We start from the raw sequence: 9,106 nt of genomic DNA on the forward strand, positions 1-9,106 counted from the left end.
AAATTAAATATGTGACAAGGTTAGAGCCCAACCCTAGCACCAGATCGAAGGAGAATCTCAACCAGAAGGAGCACCCTAAAAGGCCCCGATGCGTCTTAGAAGTGAGTGATGTCCCTCTTGGAAGGCATCTGAAAAATGAAAAAACCTCTGGCTCCACCAAAGCAATCCTATGATAGCAACCGGCGAATTAGTAACTCTGACAAAACTAAATCAGTATACATACCTCCGCACCGAAAGATAAACCAACCAACTCTCAAGGAGGGACCAACAACAGGTTCAAAACAAATCCTCATTGAGCAGATTCTTCTTGCAATGAAATAATCATAAGCAATTCTTATAATGAGAGGATATGGAAGGATTGTGAGGATAAGGGCATCTATATGTATTGGAATGGTCCACCAAAGAAGAGATTAAGGCTGTTATACATCATTTTCACGATTTGGGGCGACAAGGTAAGTACCCTTAACTCTTTTGTAGATAAATTTTGGTTCATTTTATGTAGAAATATATAGGATAAGGAGGAAATTATGAAATCAGATTTACTTTTCTACAAAGGGCACCACATTAGATTTTTAAAGTGGCAACCTAACTTTAACAAAGCTCATATTGAAAATATGGCAACGATCAAATGGATGGAAAGTAAAAAAATTTCATCAAAATTAATGGAGAAATCCACTATTACAAAAATTGGTAATTCACTAGGAAGTGTAATAGGATTTGAAGATAATCTAAATAAAGCTAACAGGATTAGAGTTTTGGTTAAAACTGATCAAAATCATCCTACTAGCAGAAAGATCATCACAAATAGATCTATATACAAGCTAACCTTTGAAGAATATTTAGGAGAAATTAATAAATTTTTGGATGCTAACTTTGCAAAGTCTCAAATCATTAATAACATCAAAGATCACTTAAGCACAAAAAGAAAATCAGGCAATACATCAGGAAGTAAGGATAAGGCCAAATCCAAAACTTCTTTCCCTCAAGAAGCAGAAAAACTTTCTGTAAAAAGATCCTCGGATAGCAGAACGAAACCATCAATTAATGAAGAAGATGTGGACAAATCAAGGGAAACAGAAGGAGAAGAGTGTATTAGTTATCAACATTCTCTAAATAAATTCAAGAAATGTAAGGATTGTCAATTAGAAAAAGAAGTCATTGAAGAAATGGAATTGAATATTGTCAGATTAAATCAGCTTTATCATGAAGCCCTGCTGATACAAAATGACTTAATTGATCATAGTCTACTAGCAAAAGAATTACATAAGGAGCATAAAGGGAAAGAGATTCTAATTATTGAAATATGAGATACATCAGGAACAAGTGAAAATCAAATCAAGGAAAAGAGGTTGGAAGACGAATTGATTCACAAGGGATCAATAGAACCAAGACAAAAGAAGCAACGGTTAGAAAATAGAGTGGAGCAAGATTCAGAGACATTGCAAGGGAAAGCTAATCCAAAAGAAGACATTGAACAAGAGGTGATCATTCCACCAACAAATTCATCCCAGTGGAGTAATATAACTATCAGAAAGAAAGAAAAGAAGAAAAGTTACAAGTTTTGGCAAACTCCTAGTAATGGGAAAGACATGTTTGCATTAGACAAAGAGGATAATGGATCAGTTTAAAGAGTAAATACACATTCAACAGATATAGAATCTATTTGGGGTGATGAAAATCTGAAGTATCATAATTCCAAAGACTGTCACAAAGAGAATGAAGCATTGAAGCCTACTCAAATAATAAGAGGCGAGAATCAGCAAATTAATAACTTTTTAATCAAGGAAATCATCTCAGAGGAACTGCAGGAGGATGAAGTCTCTTCTATTGCAGGGAAGGTATTAGAAGAGAAAAACCCTGACAAAATAGGCATTGCAATGAATCAGGAAGGATTGAAAACTCCAATTTGTGGAAAATCTAAGCAGAAACGTGGAAGGAAATCACTTAAAGAACTTAGAGAGGCAGCAGGGCTAGTTAAGGATTAGGCAAAGATCTCTAATATTCTATACAATGGGAAGGGGAAGATCCTTCCCAAGGAGCAATGAAGATAATAACTTGGAATGTTAGGGGCCTTAACGGCCCTAGCAAAAAAATGCTTGTTAAAGCGCAACCTCACCCTATTTGATTCAGACATCTCATTATTACAAGAAACAAAACTTAGCGAAGAGGAAGGATTAAAACTAAGTCAGAAATTGGGTAAATGAAAATCAAAATTACAGTAGTCGCAAGGAGCTTCAAGAGGACTAGGCATAATTTGGAACCCTCGGCAAATCAATGTTGAAATACTCTCCCTACAAATCAACTAGATGGGAGCAAGAGTCGTCAACACAAAATCAAACTTACAAATAGTAATAATCAGTGTGTATGGACCAACATCCACAGAAGATAAATTGGTAGTATGGAATAAAATCAGCTCATTTATCAACTCAATGCCACAGGTAACAGTTATTTTAGGTGGAGACTTCAATGCAGTATTAAGCATGGAGGAAAAACAGGGTGGGATTAGTCAATCAAATAGAGCTATGGAAGGATTTAAAAATTGGATTCAGAAAGACTCTCTCATGGATATTAAAACTGAGAATGAAATCTACACCTGGAACAATCAAAGGAAGGGATTCTGCTACATTGCTGAAAGATTAGATAGATTTCTTCTAAAAGGTGAATTGAGTATGGATAATCTGATAAATGTAGAAATATTACCAGTGGCTGGATCTGACCATTTCCCAGTGAAAATGGAAATTAAAGAACGGAGCAAACCCAGTAGAAATCCTTTCAAATGTGAGAAAATGTGGTTTGTGGATAAGGGATTCATGGATCATATTAAATATTGGTGGTAGGAGGATCAGTTTGAAGGATCAAAATTGTTTTGCCTAGTCTCCAAACTTAAAAATTTAAAACATAAGATTTTAAGTTGGAACAAGTTACATATCAAAAATATTTTTAAAGAAAAACTAGACTTGGAAGATAAAATGAGTAAATTAAATAAGGAAATCCTAATGAAAGGAATGACTAATGAATCTTATCAATTAGAGAAAGAATACCTCTTAAAACATGAAGAAATTCTAGCAAAAGAAGAGATATTCTAGAGGCAGAAATCCAGAGAAAAATGACTCCTAGAAGGAGATTGCAACACAAAAGAATTTCATAATAGTACAATTTACAATAGAAATTATATTACTATAACTAAGATTAGAAACCTAGAGGGGGAGCAAATTGAAAGTCCAGCTAAAATTGCTGAAATTTTCACCAAATACTTTTATGACACGCTTAATAACTTTGGCTCTTCAAACAAAATTGCCCAAGATGAGATGTTGAAACATATTCCCAAAGTGATCCCAGAGGAGGATAATAAATTCCTTAATGAACCTTTCACTCTTATTGAGGTTAAAACAACACTCTTCAGTATGAATCCGGATAAATCCCCCGATCCAGATGGCTTCCAAGCTTTCTTCTTTCAAAAATATTGGGATATTCTAGGAGCGGATTTGTGGAAAGCCTTAGAAGCAACTCGTAATGGTGGATCCATTTTAACTGAAATCAACCATACGTTTGTAACTCTCATTCCCAAAAAGCATGAAAGCGTAGCGCTTGGAGATTTTAGGCCTATTGCATTATCCAACACTATCTATAAAGTATTCTTGAAAATTCTAGCTAATCGTCTCAAAAACTTTCTGCCTAAACTCATCTCGGAAGAACAAATAGGATTTGTCCCCGGTAGATCTATTTTAGACAGGATCTCAATTATACAGGAAACAATCCATTTAGATAAAAAATAAAGAAGCCTGTATGCTACTAAAACTTGATATATATAAGACATATGACAAGGTAGATTTAAGATTTCTGTGTAAAACCTTAGAGGCCTTTGGCTTCTCCAAACAATGGATCAACATAATTTTTCAATGAATTTCAACGAAATTATCAACGGTACCCTGGAAGGTTTCTTTAATATCTCAAGGGGTATCAGACAAGGAGACCCTATCTCTCCTTTTTTGTTTATCATCATGGCAGAAGCATTTGGTAGGGCAATTAAAGTAGCACAAGAAGAGAGCAAAATTGTTGGGGTAAAAGTCACAAATGGAGTTGAAAATACCACACACCAACAATTTGCTGACGACACAATTCTTGTCGAAAGTAGTACTTTAGAAGAGGCTGATCATTTGCACTATATTCTAGACACTTATACAAAAGCATCTGGGCAAATGATTAATGTCGAAAAATCAAAAAATTTCTTTCTAAATACTAAAATTGAAGTTGAAGATCAAATCTATCAAAAACTAGGTTTCAAAAAAGGCAAATTTCCATTCAGGTATTTAGGGATTTATCTTAATAAGAATAAGCAATCTAATCCTGGTTGGGAGCACACACTCAGAAAGAATGATAATCATACTGAATCTTGGAAAGTTTGATAGTTAACAAAGGCGAGGAGAGCAACAAAGATTAAAGTTGTCCTAGCAGCTATCCCTTCCTACCAAATGTCATGCTCTCATCTACCAAAACTCATCAACTCTAAATTGGAAAGTAAACTACGTAATTTCTTTTGGAAAGGTTGGAGGACAGGAAAAAAGCAGTGTTAATTAGTTGGAATAAAATTTGTAAACTGAATGAATATGGTGGGTTAGGAATTAAAAATCTAGAATGGCAGAACGAAGCATTAGGAGCTAAACAAGTTTGGAGACTTTATCAAGAAAGAGACAAGAAATGGGAAAAAATCTTATTCAACAAATAAAACTTCTTTATTTAGAATTAAATCTCCCCCCAAAGGATCAGCCGGATGGAACTTTCTTATGAATAATCACAGCTTGATCACCAAATATCTAACATGGGACATAGGGAATGGAGATGAAGCTTTATTCTGGGAAGATTCTTGGAATGGAAACCCTCCTCTAATTAATTTAGATTTCTCTCCTGAAACAATATTACAACTAAAAAATGTATGGGGCTCAAAAGTGAAAGATTATATAAAGGAATCTGACTCAGATTTGGGTAAGGCATGGACATGGAAATCACTCTCTGAATGTGATATCAATCAGGAGGATAAGGAGAAAATGGAAACAATATTAAAAAATCGGACTATAACAATTAAAGGTAAGGAAGATAAGCTAATCTGGGCTACATCAAAGGATGGGGCCTACAAAGTCAGAGAAGGTTATAGAATGATCACAAACTTGCAGCAATGGGAAGCTAGTACCCTTCCTTTGAATCTATGTTGGGATCTAGCAAGTCTTCCTAAAATAGGAATGTTCCTCTGGACAGTCATGCATAAGAAGATATTAACAGAAGATAGGATTCAAAAAATGGGATTTGAAGGGCCATCTAGGTGTATCATTTGCAAAGAAGATGAAGAAAGTGCAAAATACCTCTTATACACATGCAAATTTTCTTAGGAATGTTGGAGGTGGCTTCAAGTAAATTCAATTGGTCTTCCCCGTTAGCAGGTAAATGGAAAAAAAAATCTATGGCAAACTTTGGAATATCTCTCCAACTATAGCTCTTTGGGAAATTTGGAAAGAACACAATTGTCGAATTTTCTTAGATCAATATTTGTCGGAACAAGCCCTATATTCGAAAATAGAAGTAGTGATATCGGAAGTGATGAATAGTGATATCAGGAAAAGACCTAGAGAAGAGGGATCCTTCTCTGACTGGGATGCAAAAATTAAAAAATGATAGTCATTATTAATCAATCTCCCCTTTATTATAAAAAGAAGAATGACCTTGCTGGACTTTCCTATAAATGGGAACCCCCCCCCCCCAACCAGGATGGAAGAAGTTAAATTTCGATGGGGCTTCTAGAGGAAATCCTAGTAAAGCAGGAATTGGATGTATTATAAGGGATGAATCAAGTAACTAGATTGTCAAAAGGTCAAAATCATTAGATAAGGCATCTAATAATATTGCTGAACTCGAAGCTGTAGAAGAAGGAATTAACCTATGTATTAAACTTAATATTAAAAAACTTATAATTGAAGGGGACTCCCAAATCATCATTAATGCTCTCTGGAAAGGAGCCACTCCAAATTGGGTATTAAATTCCAAATTAGAAGCCATTATCATATCACTTTTGGCATTTGAAGAAATAAGATATGCACACATTTTCAGAGAAGGCAACAAGGAGGCCGATACTTTAGCTAATCTTGGTATCGATGGTTTAAATACATTAACTTTTAATCATGACTATATACCCCCAGTATTGCCGATATAATCATATTATTTCTATCTCCGGTGTTTGTAGAGATCTCACACGTTTTGGGGCAGAGTACCATCTTGCGGAAAATCTTTTTCTTAGGCTGTCGTATCCTTTTGAAATGATGATTTATCAAGGTTCTGCATTAATCATTTGTATGCCTTCTTCATTATTAGGCATCTAGAAATTTCGATTTCACCTATTTATTAATGAATATAGGGCTTATTTGTAATTCACCTTCATTCACATTTGGTTGTAGCAGCAAGATAGGAAGTAGTCTAGTCTGGGCTCTATCGATACCAACATATGTCTATTTCATGCTTTTGAAAATCGTACCATGGCCTTCTATGGGCCGATTACACAGGAGCGGTGGAATAGAATTTTGAGGCCCATAGATGATATGAGTCGGGTAGCTGTAAGTCGAGCTTTAGGAGAGGGAGTTTTCAGTTATAATTACTCTTGGAGGACTAACAGCGACATAGTGGGAATCTGGGTAGGCTGCTTGGCTCGGGCGGGGGTTGAAAAATTGGATATCATTAGGATTGCTCACAATAATTTCAATCCATGCTGGTTAGTGGGTCTCAAAATGGTTGTTGCAAACATAGATGCTTGACTCTACATTCCTCTCCTAGAAGCATACATGGAATTTGAAGTTAATAGCCCGAAAATGGGAAGGAGCCCAAGACGCCCTTGCATGGTAATTAGGGATAATATCTAGTTTTTTAGCGAGTGGCCACGAATGGAGACAAGTATCAACTTTCTGCTAAGATGGAGGGGAATTGTGGAAGACCTTGGAAGGGACTGGTTAACCAATTACCTGAGGGCGTATAATGCCTATATCCATCCGGATGTAGACTTTAACATGGAGGACATGAAATTTTGCCTTCCGAATTACGACAAAACTAGCAAGGGTAGGTCAACTTATGAGTTTCCTCCAGGATCCAAGGCTACCTCTCTACATGATGCATCGAAAATCATTATGGTTTTCAAAAAAGTTTGACATCAAAACGTTTTTGGGTCATTTTGTATATTCGACCCAAAATTTTGGTTTGTAGCGTTCTGTTTTAAGTAAGGGTACTTCTGTAGATAAATCATTTTAACTATATTCTCGGGTGAACTAGTTTACAGGGGACTATATATAGTGTCCTTTCAATATTATCCTGGATACTTTTGTTACTGTACTTATCAATAAATATGAATGCAAATCATCTTCTAGTTATTGTTCAGCCTCTTTATTTGGTTTCAGTTTTGTTCCGATCAATTCGGCTCTACTGGTCAAGTTTCAATATTAACTTTGGTTTATATCAATCTCCCTTCCAAGGCTTTTGCTAAAATACATTAAAATTCAAAGCTTAATGTTTATTAGTGTTTATAGCGTGAGATTTGGTGCCTTTCTAAAATCTTATTCGACTCAATTTTGGTTTGCTCCCCCTAAAATCCTGTTGATAAATTTAATCCTATTATCACAACTATCATCTCTAAAATGCACACGAAAATTAATCATGCTAAATTATGAGGATATCTAATCTCAACTCTCCTCGTAATCATTAACTTATAATTTAAATACAACTGTGCTAATTGCTAATTAATACAATAGAGTTAATTACAAATCAATCAAGTAACTACATTAGAATTGGCTAATTAACCCATCTTTATTATCTTTATGATGAATTTACATTTCATTGTTTTGGATTTGGCTTCCCTTGGTATCATATGGTGATGTATATATTTGGTTTATTTATAACCCTTAACATTTGTTGATTGTGGTGACTTTTAGACAGATATTGGCAATATCTTCTCCAAACTGGAGCCCTGTTAGAAGACTAATTTAATATTTTGGTTATAATCATGATGTAATCACTGGGGAATGCCCCTTTTGCTAATGTATAATATAGGGTTGCGGTCTCGAGCAAGACAGAAGGTTTTCTTTCCCCGTTCTTTCCTACCTATGCCCGTCAGAACAGAGGAACTACTTGTATTAATGTTTTTCAATTTAATAAAATTAATCATGGCTACGGCTGTTTACTGATCAATATATCAATATATATATATATATATATATATATATATATATATATATTCAAATTTAAATTTAAATTTAAAATCATGCTTCTGCTATTAATGCAATTTTTTTGTATATATATTTTTCTCCAAAAATAGATGATAAATGATATTAAAAAAACTCAGGTTAAGACTAGAAAATACTCTTTATAATTTCTAGATTATTTGATAAATATTGGAGTGAAACAAAATGCAAACACTTATAAATTCAATTTTAAAATTGTTTTAAAAAACAAGTAAAAATGAAGACACTAATAAATTCAAATTAAAAATTGTTATAAAAAAATAGATAAAAATGAATTAGAAGTGTAAGTGAATGGTTTCAAACATTTCTATGATGGAATTATAGATTATATTGTGTAAATAAGCATTTATAATAAATTAAGAGAAAATTATTACATCGTAATCATATTAGATGGTATTAAATTATCAATTATGAATTATCTAAAATATATGACATGAATCTTTCTTTAGTTTAATTTGAATCACAAATATTGTAAATAAAATTTAGTATGACACCATGAAGTTTTTTGTTATGTAATTTTCTATTTAAATTTTATAAATTTAGTCTTTAACTATATTGTTGTGAAGACTCAGAATATAAAGTGAAAATTTTTTTAAAATTAACAATAGCTTACTAGAACAATGATGAAGACAAGAGAATGAAGGTAAATTGAAAAATATTCCATTAAATTATGTATCTAATACCAAATAAGAAACAATAGAAAATGATTAATTTATTATGAGATTTGAACTAAAATTGATTAATTTATTATGAGATTAGAACTAAAACTAAATGACAAAATAAACCTCTATCATATATCATGGTTGGCTTAGCGTTTGCTCTTAATTCCATCTTCA

Source organism: Cupressus sempervirens, chromosome 8, assembly GCF_028749045.1.
Source record: "Cupressus sempervirens isolate cs-2001-9-10 chromosome 8, ASM2874904v1, whole genome shotgun sequence".
Taxonomy (NCBI): domain Eukaryota; kingdom Viridiplantae; phylum Streptophyta; class Pinopsida; order Cupressales; family Cupressaceae; genus Cupressus; species Cupressus sempervirens.